This window comes from Mastigoproctus giganteus, chromosome 1 (genome assembly GCF_048544385.1).
Source record: "Mastigoproctus giganteus isolate SK-2022 chromosome 1, ASM4854438v1, whole genome shotgun sequence".
NCBI classification, from domain to species: Eukaryota; Metazoa; Arthropoda; class Arachnida; order Uropygi; family Thelyphonidae; genus Mastigoproctus; species Mastigoproctus giganteus.
This window is the reverse complement of record NC_143575.1, coordinates 25,091,955-25,110,431: the sequence shown is the minus strand read 5'-3', so window position 1 is coordinate 25,110,431 and position 18,477 is coordinate 25,091,955.

The following is an 18,477-nucleotide window of genomic DNA, read 5'->3' as shown; positions in this document are numbered from 1 at the left end:
AACTTCTGTTAGTATATCTACCTCAGAGATAATTTATCTTTCACTTTACTTTCTAGTGCTACCCCCTCTTCATTAATTACAATACTGTTTCACTAACTGTCCTTCTTGTTAAATTAGTGTACTTAATATATCGCTCACCTACTTCTATCTCTTCTTCTCCAGGAGGTTTCAAGTTCCATCTTAGACTCTTCAGGCTGTCTTCTGAGGCTTTCTTTCATCTGTTTCAGATAATTTTCCGAAACTCTTGGCTGCATGGGTCTGGCGCCCTTTCTCCTGCCTTGAATACACAATCCTCCTTTACCCCGGATTACTCAGATGTATCTTTCTCCAAGGGATCGTTGCCTTTCCCAGTTCACTTAACAGTCTTTCATTAACTTTTGCTTATCATACTTAGCCTTGCCGTTACTTTTCTACTCTTAACTATTTCCCCTTTCTGTCTAGGGCCCTTATTGAACTCCCTACATTTCTACATACCCGACTTCCTTTTTCTTCACCCCGTCTCCATGATCACTGTTTTAGCCACACTCCCCTCTTACTCTGACCACTTCTCTCTTTTTGTTCCAACTGATCCCCCAGTTTTTCTCCGTCGTTTTGCACCTCCCCTCATAGGACTAATCCCAAGAATTCTCCTAACTTTCTACCCTTTCTATTTGTTAAAAAATTCCGTAACCCTTTTGCCCCGTCTGCAAACCAAGGCTTGTTCCCATAATTTTCTCGTCTAGTTCTCAGGGTAGCACAATCCTTTCATATCTGCCACCGTCTCCCAGAATAGCCATTTTCGTCTCTTCACATTTGCGAAAATGTTGACAACTTACCAAACAAGTTGCCATAGTGACCTGGTCTTTTTCGACTCAAAGCTAGCCAATTGGGACTTATGGCCAGATGCTGCATAGATCAACCGTTTCTTAATCACCGGAATTTCGTTGACCCATTGTTCTCTTTCTAGTAACCCTTTTCCGCCTGTCCACTAATGACCAGTCCTTCCCTGGTACCGGCAGCTGCCTTTGTTTACTGTCATTTCACCCATATACATTTATGTTACTTTCTCTTCCATTTGATTGCTATCCCATTTACATACCTATAATCGCTTATCTCTAAATCTAGTATTCATCCCATATATGCTTCTCTTAAATGTCAAAATTCCATTCCATATCAAAGATTAAATTATTCTCAAATTACAAATTTTCCCATAACCTCTAAATCTACATATTTGTAAGACTGAGATCTTACAGGACATCCCAATAATCCAAAGAGTTAGCCGCTCCGTCAGACCTATAGGGACATGTTCTTATGTGAGCAACATTATAAAGCATGCGCTATCAGAAAGTCACAGCGAAGCACAGGTTAGTTGACGCCAGTCGTTGGAGGGTTTTAGGCGCATCAGCAAATTAGGCCATCTTGCACCGTACATAATATGTCTGTAAATGATGTGTTCTGTAGGTGATTTGGTGTTTTAATACACGAAACATTTCTACGAGTGAAGTTGGTAACTACAGACCGGTTAGTCTCTGTCTGCAGTGGTAGGAAAAAGTAAAAGCTTTGTTAAAGGTAATAAATAATTAAATAAATTCGTTATTGTAAAGTTCATCGGTACACACAGGTACCACAACCCTACAATACCCTTCAGGGCATCATGCCAGGGATTAACAAAAGCGGCAGGGATAACCTCGCCGGGATTATAAAGATTAAATTATAGGCATATTATATATATATATATATATATATATATAAAGTTCTTATAGCAGATAATATTGACTTGGAAGGAAAACCAATACAAAATAACAAAAATAATACAAATTCTGATAGCAAAAGATATTTTCCTTCAGTCCGGTTTTCCGCGAGTTTTTTGCCCAGCCAGAACGATCTGAGATCAGTTGGTAGTTGTGGAGACCACGTGCAAATCTAGGATGAGCCGTCTATACTTTTTATCATCTATGATTTTAATCAAGTCAGCATGCATCCAGGGATTCAACGAGATGGAGCTACTGATAAGGGAGGAACCGATCTTTAAAATGTAGCCTCGAAGGAAGAGCAAGAAGCTTGGGAGTGGAGCGGAGACCCAAACGTTGGGTGCTGAGACTTTCCCGGCAATCATTTTTACGGTGAAGAAGAGTCTTCTCTCGTGCATTAATGCTGAAAACCTGGTTAAATTCAGCGCTTTAGCCATCGGTGTTGTGCGCTGCTGTAGATGACACTTCCAGGTTGACACTTCAGGAGCCAGTATTTAGCGGCTTTTAGTGGTTTAATTGTGGTGTCTGCAGCTGAGCCCCACAACTCTACATACAGTACACCTCCGAAAATCATCATAATGTTATACATTTTCATCAGGTTTATGTTCTGAATGTGTAGTAAGTGTTGCTTGGCAACCCACCGTTTCCTGTTGCAAATCATGCTTAACTAACTTAGTAGGATATTTTGATAGTTAGTCACGAGCTGGATTTAGGGAACAATTTCGATGTAGTTTATTTTATATTTTGAATATTTTTATATTCAATATATTAATATCGAATATTTGATTTATAAATGAAACTACAAAATCTGAAATTCCGACAAAATTTACTTCTTTATTCTTACAGGAATATATCTGTTACATTTCCTTATGATAGCTAATTGTATCATTAGAAAAATGTACAATGAACTGTAATAATGAACAATTTGTAAATGAATTGATGATTTCTACAGATATCTAATAACAACAAAAAAGATTATAATTATATATTTATTCAAATTGTTTTGTTTGTTTGTTATTTGATTTTTAGGAGCATTAGCAGCTAAGGCCATATTGCTCCGGGAATATGCGGTGGTCATTCCCTGACCTTTCTGCATCCTTCGTATTTGGTGATGACTGGATCGAATCCCGGTCTAATCAAGAAGCGTGTGTTACGCACTGCTGCTCCTTCCCACCTGGCTACGGAGGCGCCATTTATTAAAATAAGAAAAAGAACAAATCTACACGTGGATAAAAAGAGACAACTGAATAGATGAAGGCATCAGATTTTAAATTCAACGTATGCAGTGTGCTACATGCCAAAAAGTTTGGTAAGAGGCGATGACCTCCATCATTGTTTCATCTACCACCATCTCCATCGCATCTTCTGGGTAATGGACCAAATGGAGAGGTGAGAGCGCAACACGAATTTTGAAAAACGATGATTTCAACTATCGCATTGGTTGTTAGTTCTTCCCTCATCAGCATGAGTATAATCATACACATTCCAAAGCATTGGAGGGAAAAGAGCAGAAATTTTACAAACCTGTAGGAAGTACTACTCGTCTGAAACTGCCACTAACGAACGTGCAATCAATAGAATCCACCAGATCAACAGTTGCAGCAGGCATAATTCTTAAAAAATCCAGACCACGAGAAACATCAGAAAGGGGAAGGAGAGGAAGACTGTTTAACGTACGGCAAAACAAACTAAACTTGGAGTCTTCTAAAACTAGAGATTTAGCGATGGGTATTCTGGCATAAATGGTAAAAGCATCCACGAACAGCAACATGACCACCTAAAACACTTTTAATAGCGTTAATGACGGACTGTTCAAAATCAACGTGAAGTGCAGTGGGAACAGGACGCATATTGCGGGAAAGACCCTCATCTCTAATCATGCGAAGCATATGTTCATATGTCCATTGCGTTTTTCGCTGTAATACACTGCAGTAATGGAAACTTTTTAACCAAAATTCTGATGATGTAAAGTTGTTGAAAATTACGAGGAGCCACGGTGAAATTGCCATCCATAAATCATTCTTCAGATTCAGATAAATAAGAAAGACTGTCGTCATAGAGGCACAGTGTTTTGTGTAAAGAGCCACCGGTGGTTTCCCACATCTGTGTAATGGTACTTTGTGAAGAATTACAGAATCCGATAAAGCCAGAAAAAGAAAAATGTCTAGTTTATGTCAGAGCAGTACTGTACTATGTTCTTTGTTCTGACCCTGGCTGCTTGGCCGCAGGGCCCCTAGGGGAATCCTGCGTTGCCCGCGACCACCACAGGGAGGTTCAGACAGGCTGCCATTTATACTCTGGCTGGCCTCCAGGGTTGCCTGAGCTTCCTGACGGAGACTAGGTTAAAAAAAAAAAAGAGAAGAAAGCAAGAAGAAGAAGAGAGGATTGAAAGGGGAATGAATTTGGATGGTTTGACAGGGGAGAATTAATCTACACTAGTTTAGGCGAAGTAAGGAAAAGCGCCCCTGTGTAATTTGCATAGTACCTGTACATCCCGCACTGTGGTGAGTGCCAGCAACCCCGCACCTAGATGGGAGCCAGCAGTATGTCCTACCCATCTCGGGTTTGCAACAAAAAGACTGTCGTCAGTTGGAAAAATCACAATTCGTTCTTTGGAGTGAGGCCATTATCACAAAGGAGAAATCGACGAAAGAAGGGAGCACCGGTAGAACGCCAATCAACATTGCAGTCTCTTCAACTGGCATACGAGCTTTTATGGAATTTGAAAGCTGTGAGACAGATTCTGCATAAATTTATGGAGGATTACATCCACTACTAGATGCTTTCGCTTTCATATTAGCAACAGATTTCAAGACTCCTCTGACCGCATGGTCAGAGGAGCTCACAAGATAGTTTTCCTTTTTTCACCCAATAATAACAACGGTTTCTATGTTTCTTCTGTTTTGTCAACTTGGTTTTGTTTTAGAGCAGAATGAATTAATTCGATTTCTTTTTGTCTTTTTTTTCTCAAGAAAATATTGCGGGTTAAATTGGACTCTGTTTTCTATTGATGGCTGAGGCTTCAAATATTTTTATGAGAAAAGCTTCTTTGAATTTCCTTAAATATTTTTACGAGAAAAGAAGCTTTTCTCATAAAAATATTTGGAGCCTCAGCCATCACTAGAAAACAGGGAATCCAGTTCCACCCGCAACATTTTCATCTTTTTAAAAAGAAAATAGGCCACTTGTCCAGAGGAGTAACCAAGATACAACCTCTTCCAAACCACCAGAACCAGCCTGCAAACCAACCCAGTGCAGACAGAGCCGGAACTAGGGTGGGGCGAGCGGGGCACCTGCCCCAGGTGCATCATTTTAATGACGCATCCGACCAATTATATATTTTAAAATTGCTTCATTTTTGATTTAATTACAGTCGGACCTGTATTTAACGAACTTCTTCATAGCGATTTTTTTTAATTCCTTTTGGTAATTACAGTTAAAATAGTTTCTGTAGATCGAAGAACATTTCCATATAACGAATTGATTACAAGAGACTTAACTTTGCATGCTTTGTTTCCACCTCTGGCCTTTGGGCAATTTAGGCAATTAGAAAGCGCAAATTAAGGGTTAAAGGGATTACTGTTCTACAATGTAAGTGGAACGTAAGATGTATGCAGCCACATATCCCACATACCGAGAAGTCATGCTAGTCAACTGCTTTCTATAGTCAGTCAAAAGATAAAGGTATATCCCGACACGGATAATATCTTCTGGTCAACTTGTGTTCTTTGTTTAAAATAAAAATTTTATTAAAAGAAATACTGCATTATCTTTGTACCTGCTACTCATGATTGAAATGTTTGTGATTTTGTGAGGTAAAAAAATTATATATTCGGGATTTATAATTACTTAAGGAAAAAATATCAGGGAGGAACAGTTTTACAAATTTCGAAAATAACAGAGAAACTCCAATTACAAATTTCTATAAAGTATGGAGCGTTAGCATTAGCATTAGTAGAGGCATTTGATGCAAGAAGCTTATACAGCATCAGCCAAAAAAAAAAAAACCCACTTCACCCCTCTGTTCGTTCAAAATACCTGTCCAGCTGAGCCTTAAACTTATTTAGGCTATCAACCTCCACTACAAGGGATGGAAGTCTGTTCCACCAACCAACCACCCGCTGGCTAAAGGCAAATTTCCGCACGTCTATCCTACATCTGTCTTTCCTCAATTTGAATTTATGCCCTCTCAGGTGATTATTCTGAGCTAGAGGAAGAATCCCATCAGCATTGAGCATGCTCAAACCATTCAAGGCTTTATACACCTCTATCAGATCACCTCGCTGGTGCCTAGTCTCCAGACACTGTAATTTGCAAAACTTATGCCTTTCTTCGTAAGAGCACCCCTTTGTTCCATTCACTAATCTTGTTGCCCTTTTCTGTACTCCTTCCAGCAGCTCTACATCCTTCTTGAAATGAGGCCTCCAGACCTGTGTACAGTACTCTAGGTGTGGCCTGACCATTGCCTTATACAAGGGAATAATCACCTCCTTATCCCTGCTGGAAAAATTCCTGTATATCATTGACAATGAGCTACTCTTGCAGCCCGTCTGCACTGCTCAGAGAACTTCATATCTGCCTGCACAACCACCCCCAAGTCCCTTTCATTCTCTACTACTGTCAGTGTAGTACCACAGAGTTGATACGTTGCTCTGGGGTTGCTGTTTCACATGTGTAGTACTTTACATTTGTCAATGTTAAACTTCATTTGCCACCTCTCAGCCCATCTGCTCAACCTTTCCAGATCCTGTTGCAGCAGCATAGTGTCAGTAGTGTCCTTGACACCCCTGCCAACCTTTGTATTGTCTGCAAACTTGGACATTAAGCTTGATATACCATCATCAATATCATTTATAAATACAGAAAACAATAATGGACCCAACACTGAGCCCTGAGGGACTCCACTAATAACATTAGTCCACGATGAGCAGTGTCCATTGATTACCACTCTCTGTCTTCTTCCCCTCAACCACCCCTTTATCCATAGCAGCAATTTGGCTCCAATGTCACACTGCTGCAATTTGCGTAGCAGTCTTCCATGTGCAACAGTATCAAAAGCCTTTCTAAGATCCAAGTATATAATATCAAAGCTATTCCCTGCATCCAGTTCTTTTGTGACTGCATCATAGTATCCAATCAAGTTGGTCAGGCAAGACTTCCCCTTAACAAAACCATACTGTGTCCGAGCTATAACTGAAGTCTTGTCTAAATGATCCTGCAGTGCTTCTTTAACCAGTGCCTCCATTAATTTTCCTGGAACAGAAGTTAAGCTCACAGGTCTATAATTACTTGTGTCAGCCTTTGATCCTCCTTTGTGAATTGGGGTCACATTTGCACATTTCCAGTCTATGGGTACCTCCCCTGAGTCCAAGGAAGCTCTCATAATTATGGCTAAGGGTTTGCTTACTTCCTTTGCTGCCTCCTTTAATATAACTGGATAGATCCCATCAACCCCGGGTGCCTTTCTTGTGTTTATCTTCAACAGTTTCTCCTCCACTTTACTCCCAGTTATTTCAAGATTCTGTAGCTTACTGCTAGAGTTGAATACACCTCTGGCATTCCCCTCGCTGAATAACTCCTCATGGATGAATGTAGATGCAAAATACTCATTTAGTTTGTTAGCCACCTGAGCAGAATCATCAACAGTTGACCCATCAATATCAAGTGGACCAATCTGATTCATCCCCTTCCTTCTAGAGTTTACATAAGTAAAGAACTCTTTGCTGTTTTTCTTTGCATCCCTTGCCAACGATTTCTCGTAATCTGCCTTCGCCTGCCTAACCTCCTTTGTAACTTGGTTGCATATCAACTTGTATCTATCATAGGCTTCTGTGTCATGTGTTAATTTGTAAGTATCCCATGCATTTTTCTTCTCTGCCATATGCCTCATTAGTTCATCTGACATCCATTTTGGCCTAAACCTTGAACAATATTTCTTAGTTGGTATGTAAAGCCTAGTAGCTTCCAAGATAAGTTCTTTGAATGCTTCCCATTTTGAATTTGCTGTTGGTAACATCATCAGTTGGTCCCACTGTATAGAATTTAAATACTGTCTCAGTCCATCGTAGTCGCCTTTAAGGAAGCAATAACCCTTCCCTTTACCCCTAATGGTAGTTACCTCTTTGAGTATTGTGATGTCACCTCACTGAGCTTTTTGGTTTGTTCCCCAGTGCTAACCAGTTGGCTTATCCTCCAGTGGTTTATTCTCCACGGCTCGCCGCAGTAGTCGCAGGTTAAAAGAAATAAAAGTGTAATTCAAATTTTGTCATTCAGTTGTTTCGTTTCTACATTGAAAGAGTAAGTTTTAATAAATTATTAAAAACAAACCTTTCTTTTATGTTTTAATTTCTTTTAGTTGAACTGTATTCATTTGTTTTATTTTTATAGGTTATAACATTATATGTAATTATTAGTTATTTAAAATATATGTTTTGGAATTCGACTTTTGTCTCATTTTCAAAATGAGTTTTAGACAGTAAAAGTAATCAAATTGGAAGGGCGTAGTTCTTATTAAATTATTTTAGTAAAGAGTTGTTAATTTTATCAGCTGAAGATTTTCCTTGTTAAAATACTTTTTTTATACTACAGAAATGTAGATTGTGAGCAAACTTCTAATTAAAATATTGTATTATCGATCTTGTCACTTGTTTTATTTCAATTTGTGTATGCCTGAATGAAACAATGTTTTAAAATGCAGTTCGATAGCGAGAAACAATATCCCCGAAGTTGTTTACTGCTGCCCTTGAGGAAGCTTTCAGAAGATTAGACTGGTTGCAGAAAGGAGTCAATGTGAATGGAGAGTACCTAAACCATTTACGATTTGCAGTTGGCATTGTGGTCATAAGCCACGATCCAAAGAATTAGAGGAAAATCTTAATCAGTTATGCACAGTTAGTAAGGATTTTGGACTAAAGATTAATATGGCTAAAACAAAAGTAATGATGAACAAGTATGCCACAGAAAGGGATATAATCATTGAAGGAGAAGTAATTGAAAAGGGAGATTCATATACTTATCTTGGACAAGTCATTAGTGATATGATAAATGGCTGCAAGTCAAGAGAAGAATAAATTTCGCAGTCAGGAAATACAGTGACGTACTGAGTAGCAATATCCCAGTTAGAGGTAAAATAATGAACCAATGTATACTCCCCTCCATGACTTATGGAAGTGAAACTTGGGCACTCACCAAAAGAATGGAAGAAAAGCCGAAAATTGCAAAGTGAAGAATGGAATGAATCAGATGTTCGATAAGATTTAAAAATTAAATTAATCTTATTCAGCCAAATAACACATGGATTAAAAGACAAGGCAGCAAACACAAGTAAAGGACATTCTTATCAAAACTAAAGAGTTGAAACGGATTTAGACGGGACACATAGCTCGAAGTGAGGACAGATGGACTAAGAAAATAACAGAATTGTACCCAAGAGGAGCTAAAAGAAAACCTGAAAGTCAACAACGGAGATGGACAGATGAAATTCACGAGTTAGTGGGAAGTAAATGGATGGCCATTGCACGAAACACAAGGAACTGGAAAGTTGCTACAGAGGCCTTCATCCTGCACTGGATGGAATAACGCTTCAAGCTCAGAATTTTCGTAATTTACATTAGCGTCGCGCCTCACGGCCACATAGCAAGTTGCTCTCAGCTCCGACTTAACTGAGCATGCGCGGCGTTCACTGTCTCTGCCTTTCTGAGATTCACCACGTGGGCGTGATTGAGTGTTGACACGCGTGCGCATCGCTACTGATTATTTGGACAAAGCTACGAACTGTGAACGCTGCAACTGGCTCAAGTTTTACCATCGGGTTTTCTTCTTGTGGAGCACCTGAGGTGAGATTTTTTTGGCTATTTTCAGGGGTGGGTTGCCGAAATATCACCGTTCGCACCTGTCGCCATTGTCTCCCATTAGTCTTAACCGACGCCATACATGTTGAGTTACAGACACGGCCATTGCTAAGACTGTGAGGCGACATCATATTGTGTGTGAGTTGCGTGCATTACTTGGTTGCTATATAAAAATTTGATTATAAAAATAATATTATAATTAAATAATTAATTATAACACTGACATTTTGTATTACTTAAAATAATAATAAAATACCAAATGACTATAATTTGTAACTAACTTTATATCGCACATCCCACTCTTGCCGATTAACGTATTATAAGACACCCCTTTCAGTCTTTCTTCGGTGGGACCACCTTTTTTTCAAGGGTCCTGCGGGAAAAGCACTAATAATCAGAATGTAGCTATATACACATTGATTTAAGTACGAAGGGATACGTGTTATTATTATTGTATTTATTTATTTTATTTTTATTTATTTATATATTTTTTCATCATGGAGAATTTATTTATTTTTTTTAATTTTTATTATTATTATTATTTATTTTATTTATTTTTTTATTTTTTGCACTACAGGAATTGTTTTTTCCTCTTTCGAGTGAGCCTCCAGAGAAATCTGGCCCACCTTCCCTTGGTGTGGACCAGTACCCAGAATCATCTGTCCAGGTGACTGATGCTTTTGGGTAGCCAAGTGGCCAGAACACTCACAAACCTACACTACTCACACTTTTGTCCCTTGTACAGTGGTAATGTCCTTCACAGAGATACGAGGTGGAGATGAACGCACGTTCTAGGAGTCGCTGCTTACAAAAACACATGTCCACACAACATATTTCCTGAGTTAACCTGAGAGAGAGAGAGAGAGAGAGAGAGAGAGAGAGAGAGAGGGGAATTACCAAGAAAGAGAAGAATGATGATATTCAGCTCAAGACCATGGGTGTGTCAAACCCATGTACTCACCAGATGTGAGCCCCTGAGGAAAGATTACTAAAATTTCGGTGTATACAAAATCCGTATTATTTAATTAAATGCAGTTCATAAATCAGTTCTAGAAATAAAATTAAAAATCATTACTTATCAGAAGGATAAATTCAGTTGTCCAAAGCATCAGATTTTGCATTACTGCATAGTTGTTACATGTATTTGCATGTTATGACCTGTATTTTGAGGCAAAAAACAGGAAGTATTCTTAATATTGGCTAAGAAAAAGGAAATTGCTTAATGCTTGCTTCTGAAGGAAAAATGGATGCATAACGCATTGTGGAAGCGTTTGTTGGAGGGTTCTAGGCGCAACAGCAACTTACTCCATATTGCTCCATATACATTTTGTTTGTAAATTGTGTGTTCTGTAGTCCATTTGCTATTTGCTGGACTTAAAAATTTCTAGTTTCTGGGAGGAAAACCATGCTATCCTTGCCTGTGACTGACTAACTCAGCCACGTTGTGTAAAAGATAGATAAAAATTCTTTGCCTCGTTCACCGATTTGAATTCCGGTCTTCGCACAACAGCGATTCTGCCAACTGTGCTACTCCACGTGGGCTCAGACTGCATTACCGTATCCAGGTATCATCGTAAGGGGGAACGATGACGGCCAGGTTTTTGAGGTTTTTTTAGATGTACTTAGAAAAATATACGCATGGATAAGGGAGGGCATATGCTCCTCTGCCCCTCCCTGAGTACGTCCCTGGCTCGTAGAAGGGCGTTATGTGTTGAGCGCAAGAGACTGCTCAGTGTTTGAAAGAGGTGGATGTGAGGGTGGCGCACCATCTTGCATGAATATGGTATTCTGAAGGCACCCACATTGTTGCAGCTCTAGTATTGTGAAATTTGCCAACATTTCATAAAATCGCTGTCCAGTGACGGAACAGGTGCGGAGTCCAGTCGGTGTTACCTTCAAAAAATTATAGCCCAATGATGATTGTGTCGTAAATCCACACCATGTGAGGATTTAGGTCACATTCAAATGCAACGGGACCTCTTGGATAAATCGAGGGTTTTCTGTTGCCCAAATGCGACAGTTGTGCCTATTCACTTGTCCATTTAAGCAGAAGTGGGTTTCATCACTCCAAAGGATGTTCCATGGTCAACTGATATCCACTGTCATTGTCAGTTTTGAAGAAAGGAGATACTGACAGTTAAAATTAGAATTATATCTAATTATAACTGTCAGAATAAGATAATTTTGTGATATCTGAGACGGTAGTAGACGAGAAGCTAAAAGCTAAGGTACTCGAGGCTCAAACAATTTATCCATTTATAATAATACCAAGAACAAAACAGACCAGTGAACCTCAGGTCCTTGGGATTATCCTTGAATTCACGGGAAGTCTCTACAGACCTTAGAGTTGTGCAAACGTCTCCACTATTCATAAAGCATATGAAAGGACGAAGAGGAGTCAACTTGATTTCTCTTCCACAGAAGATAATGGAGTCAGTGTTTAAAGAATAAATAAAATACTATCTTAACAGGAAATTAGTTATATGGTAATGAGAGCATGGAACTGTTAGGAGAAGATTTCGTCAGTCTCACCTTAATAAATACAATGACGTAATCACAATGGAATTGAAGGCAACAAAAAAAAAAAAAAAAAAATTGAGATTGTATTCTTGGATTTCACGAAAGCTTTTGACGCTGTTCCATATGAATATCTGCAAAACATGTAACACATCAAAACCGGACATCTGAAAAGAGTATTGCAAAGTCAGAAATCATTTGCACCTTTCAGAAATCATCACTGAAACCAGTTCCACACGCATTGTGTAAATCTAGCTACAACCTCATTCTGAAGCTGTGCAGCGTGTCATTTGTGCACGGCATTCGGTGAAGGCGAACTTTTTTTGTGTTTATGAATATGTAATCAAAGTAGTGAATGAATAGCCCATCGTATTATTTAATATTTCTTAGATGAGTGAACAGCATGACGTTCCGCTGCACTTTTCTTCTTACCGAGGATCACAAATATTCAAAAATTAATTCTAATTACCAATTAATTTAGTGTTTTCTATGTATTATAAAATAGCCTTTGATCTTTTCAGATGGATAATTAGGAACGCCGTTGATTACTACGATGGCTGATAAAAAAGGGAGTCATGTCATCTGCGAGCATTGTGGGAAGATATTTTCTAAGCTTTCGTCTCTTCGTCAGTACACGAAAATTCATTGTGGCCAGAATATCTTCAGATGTGCAACTTGCGACAAAGCATTTCGTAAATCATCACACCTTCGCCAACATGAGGATATTCACAGCAATAAGAGGAGGCCTTTCACTTGTGAAACTTGTGGGAAGAAATTCAGCCGTTCATCCAGTCTCATTGTTCACAAAAGAATCCACACTGGGGAAAGCCTTTTTCTTGTGACATTTATGATAAAAGATTTTCACAAAACTGTGACCTTGTATGCCACATGAGGATTCACTCTGGTGAGAAGCCTTTTCAATGTGATATTTGTGATCGAAAATTCTCCGTAAAGTCATCCCTTTTAAGACATCTCAGAACTCACACCGAAGAGAAGCCTTTCACATGCGGATATTGTGGAAAATTCTTATCGACGTCAACTGATCTGTCAAAGCACAGACATATCCACACTGGGGAAAGGCCCTTTTCTTGTGACAAATGCACAAAGATATTTAATAGCTCATTCAATTTGAGAAATCACAGCAGAGTGCATTCTAAGGAAAAGCCCTATTCTTGTGAATTCTGTCACAAGGCATTTTCACATCGAGAAAATTGTGTGAGTCACACGAGAATCCACACAGGTGAGAAGCCTTTCTCGTGTGAATTTTGCTGGAAAACCTTTTCACACTTTTCCACTCTCTCTGTGCACATCAGAGTCCACACCAGAGAAAAACCATTTACATGTGCAATGTGCGGCAAAGCATTTTCTCAGGTGTCCAGCTTGTCCCAGCATAGGAAACTCCATTCTGAATAAAAGTCCCTCCAAAATGCATTTGTTTTGTGTCCTCGCATGAGTTATAGTTTTTGCATCAAACTTAATGATTCATTTATCACAAAAATTTCTTTATTTGAGGCAAAACACTTTTCATTATAACTAATAATAATATTATTGTTCTTTTTCTTATTTACTAGGAATTTACCATTTTAAAAACCCTTCCCTTTTTATGTTTCTTATTGATAATTTAGTGTCAGCTTCCATCTTGTGTATGTATTTTATTAATTTCTAAGATTTAATTTGTTTTCTTTATAATTTACTGATATTCTCTGATATTTAATTTTTATAATAGTTTCTGTAATATGTCTTATTGTTTAATAAAAGATTGTTTTATAACGTGAGTAGTCTAATTTTTGGACGGCGTTAAACAGTAAGAAACGCCTTCAGAGTGCTGTAAGTTTGAAAAACGTTTAGAGGCACTAGAATACGTGTGGTAATTATAATTCATGGCAGAGCAGATATTAGATTTTACAGAATTAGGAGATGTTTTGGAGAAATTTACAGCGAAACACTCAGTCATAGACCATATACTGTATTTGTGATATGCAAGAAAGATTAGAAGATGATCAAACGTATTAAAGATATGTGGTCTTGTCTTCTTAAATATATGTTAGCAGGCGTATTATCATATAACACAGTGCTATCATTAAGCATCTTCACGTAGACTGAGTAGCCAGATGAGAAGGGACATCCCAGTAATCCAGAGTTGACCGGTCCATCAGAAATAGTGACATGTTGGTATTACTGAATTAGGAATAGAAATTTAGTAGCTTCAGGAAAACACTACATAACACTGTATTATCAGATTTATTATTAATTAACACATTGCTCTGATTGAGTATCCAGATGAGAATGGACATTCCGATTTTCAAGAAAATGACCCTCCATCAGAAATAGTTACATGTTCCTGTCGGTGTATTACAAATGCCGACCAATGTCATGTACATGAGTCCGCAAACAATTAGAGTGATCCACCAGCGTTATCTTAGTGACAGACAACGTAGTTAACGTATTTGGCGCCGGTTGTAGAGTTTTAGATGCTTCAGGACTTAGGCCATATGGCGCTGTATATAATGTCTGTGAATTGCGTGTGTACCGTGGTCGACTTGCAATTTTGCTCTTCCACGTTTTGAAAAACTGATAAAATTTCTTTGCGTCATTGAAAGGTTTCAAACTCGAGTCTTTTCCAACCGGAGTGAGAGGATGGTTGTTGCGCCAACTGTGCTCCCATGCGAGCAAAGCTTAGCTTTTAACCTCGTTACCGAAATAACAATTTTAACTAACTTAGACGTTGTTGTTGCTTGTTACTGGCTCCAGTGGATGTAATAATGGGAAAATCAGTGGTTGGATGAAAGACATTGGCTTCTATAATTTACAGCGCTAAGTGTCTCTAAATTTCTTATCAGTGCTTTATGAGTCCAAATGACCATACTTTGGTAGGACATCTTGATCTGATGGCACATTCCTCAGGGATCATTATTCAGGGGAGAGTATGATACTAGTTGAGCCAGATTTTGTTGTAAAAATCCCAGTGTCCTCTGCCCGTAAGAGTCCTTGATATCGATCCATTATTCACTAGAATCACGGAATTTCAGGGATTTCAAAAAACAAAAGTTATATTTGGGCCACGCAAGAACGATCACATCTACCTATGTGTATCTATGTATATAAATTGCGTACGCTCTATGGTCATATGAACCTCTGAACTGGTCTCTGGTCATTTGAACATAATAAAGCATTGAAACCTATGTTGCTTTAATGTTCATTTCCTGTTTAGGTAATATGTGCATAATAGAGTAAAAAATTTTCTGGTATTTTCTTACCACTTTTTCAGTGACTACAAAGCCAGTACGTACATAAACGGTTATTATTATGGAATTCTAATTTCTTAACAACTCTAGTAGAATTAATTTGCTAAAAATTAAATTTCTAAATTTAATTTCTTAAAAAAAAAAACCTTACTTATTGTCTTTGCTGTCAGTGAAGAAGCGAGAAGAAAATACGACGACACGTTAGGCTCCACTATTTAATCCAACGTAAGTTTCAATGCTCTGTTATCTCCAAATAATATGATTTACCTATGCACCATGCTGCTCAAGTAATATCTAAGTTTTCTGGCTGGTTTTCCTGTTTTGCTGGACCAAACACATGATTTGCCGAGGAAAGAACTTGCTATCCACTCCTGACACCAAATAACTCAATGACGTTGTGAAAAAAAAAATAAATAAAAATACGTAAAAGTTCCTTGAATTACTGACAGTATTCAAAACCGAGCAGTTTCCAGCCGATGTGGGCAGGATGGATATTATAAACTGTTGTGGTACTTGCGCTGACACTTTAGGGGTTCAGCAACTAATAAGAAAAAGTTAGTAACATTCCAAACTACATTCTTGCCTCTTTTGGTGTGGGCGATTGTTTTGTCTTACGTTCAATTGACTATCTTTTAGTATTCACAAATAATCAATGTCCTTACCTGGTTCATAGTTTCATTAGTTTTCATGGATACCGAACGGTCTGGTCTTTCATTGTCATCTGCATTCTCTCTTCTTATAAAAATCTTTTATGCTATTTAAACCTGCGAGCTCTTGACATAATACCTTCTACATAAACAAGTGGCAACTTTCAGCTGATGTTTCCTTTAGTTCCGTTAAAACGTTTTGGTGCACTATTTGTCGGATTCTTTTGCTGTCATTTTTCTGGCAAACCAAAACCACAAACTAATGAAAGCCTGTCCCACTGCAAAGCGAATGAGAGTGTATGGAATGTGATTTGGCTAGGGAAATAAATAAATATTCACTTATTGCAAATACAGCAAGCCCATTACAGCACATGGCTAGGGGCAAAAAAAAAAAAAAAAAAATTGCAGAAAAGCACATTTGTCTTTTGGTTGCAGTTACTAGGTTGAAGCAGGCTGCTGTTTTTATTTCTTTTAATTTTATCGGATTTCTGACTCCTGTAGGCTTCAGAGTTGATTAACTTTTTGCAATCAATGTTGTGATGATTTATGAGGTGAAGGAATGCATTGGGGAACATTCTATCCATTTGTTTGAGCCTTGAGAGGTTGGATTTGAATTGTTTGTTTTTTGAATTTTCTCTCTTGGGAGCAGCTATTATATTGGCTAAGTTTGGTTAGTTAATTTTGAACAGCTATTATATTGGCTAAGCATGTAGAAGTAATTAACTTTGAAAGGAGTATGACTCCAGACTCGTTGATCATCTTTTGCAAAGGCTTTGTTTTTAAGTTTTCATAAAGCTGTTGCCTGTATATTGTATGGGGAAATCGAAGCTTACTATTGAGTCATCTAAGAATCCAATATGCTAGAGCAAGGAATTTCTTTACGGTTACTTGAGGAGCACCAGACCAGATTTCGGAAGCATAAGCCAGAATGGGAAGGATGCATTTTTGTGTACAAGGTATGTTTAAAAGTAATTATTTTCCCCATGCAGATAAAGAAATCAGACTCGAGAAAAAAGAAATGTAACATATGCCAATGATAATTGGAGAGAAAAGCGAGAAAGTACTATTAATTTTCGCTAAGAAAAACGCTAATTGCTTAATAATAGCTTCTAAGAAAATAGAAGTTAATGTGTTTAATGTGTTAGGGCTCAGAGCGAGTAAGTCTGAGGTTTTATTATGTTATGTTTACCTGTATGTATTCCTAGCTCTGTTTGTTATTTGCTGGAAAAAAAATACACGCTTTGGAGAAGAAAAAAAAATATATATATATACCCACGTCTGAGATTGACTAACTCAGCTACGTTGAGAGAAACCCCAACAGATTTTTTTCGCCGCATTGGGATTTGTACTCAGGAATTTTCACGCAATTTGGCAGAACAGTTTATAACCATTCACTCTTTGATCCAGCTTTGAGAATTGGGGATACATTCGCACCTATCCAGTCCAGTGCGGAAACATGTCATGAATCCAAGGATGCTCTCATATTTATGGTTAAGGGTTTGCTTCTTTCCTTCGCTGCCTCCCTTAATATAATTAGATACATTCCATTCACCCAAAGTGCGTTTCTTATGTTAAACTTCAAAAATTCTCTTCTACTTTCCTTACAATTATTACAGAATCTTTAGCTCTCGATTATTGAGGAATTCTTTAGGGGATGTACCCTGTGAGTACATTGGAGAGAAAAGTGTGAATGTAATCTCAGATTTCGAGCCATTATCTATGGTCTACGTACCCTGTGAGTGAGAGGTTTTTACTTAAAAAAAAAAAATAAAACACATGGCTACAAGGCTCAATAACTTCTACGTTGTAACAATATATTTAAAATATTAAGAGATTACCTCAATCTTTTGCGTAGAATGCTCTCCAAATATTAATCAAATTCAGATTACAAGCTAAAAATAAGTCAGAACATATGATACCTATTAATAAAATAAATAAAAATTCTTTTCCTCTACTATACGTCGAAAAATGGTATAAGAAACTCAATAAATCCTTTAAAGATACAGAATTGAAAACTGTAGCCAGCTTTATGGGGAAGCTCCATAATATATTGAGAAATGACACTTCTTCCTTCTTTCTCAGTACAAGTAAATGATCTTGTATACAATATTTCTTGTAGTCAGTGCGATTCACCATAGCAAGGGTCGAGTCAGTGTACTTTAGATTTAAGCGTGAAACAACACGCTGCTTCGATCCGCGCATCCGCATCGGAATTGGCTTTTCATGCCGTCAATGAAAGTCAAATTCCTATTTAATGAAGCGAAAATTTTAAACATACAACATAAATCTTAAACAAAATGTTAAACATACATCAGTTTATGCTGAAATGCCTCAGTACATTTATTGTTGATCCATTCTGTCGTTATTCAACAAAATCCTTCATCAAAAATTCTTCCCTGCTATATGGCACGTCTATCTAGTAAGACCGCTGCCAAAAATATGCTCTGCTTCTCAGCCCAGTCACTTCCGTCCTATTTCTTCTGCATCA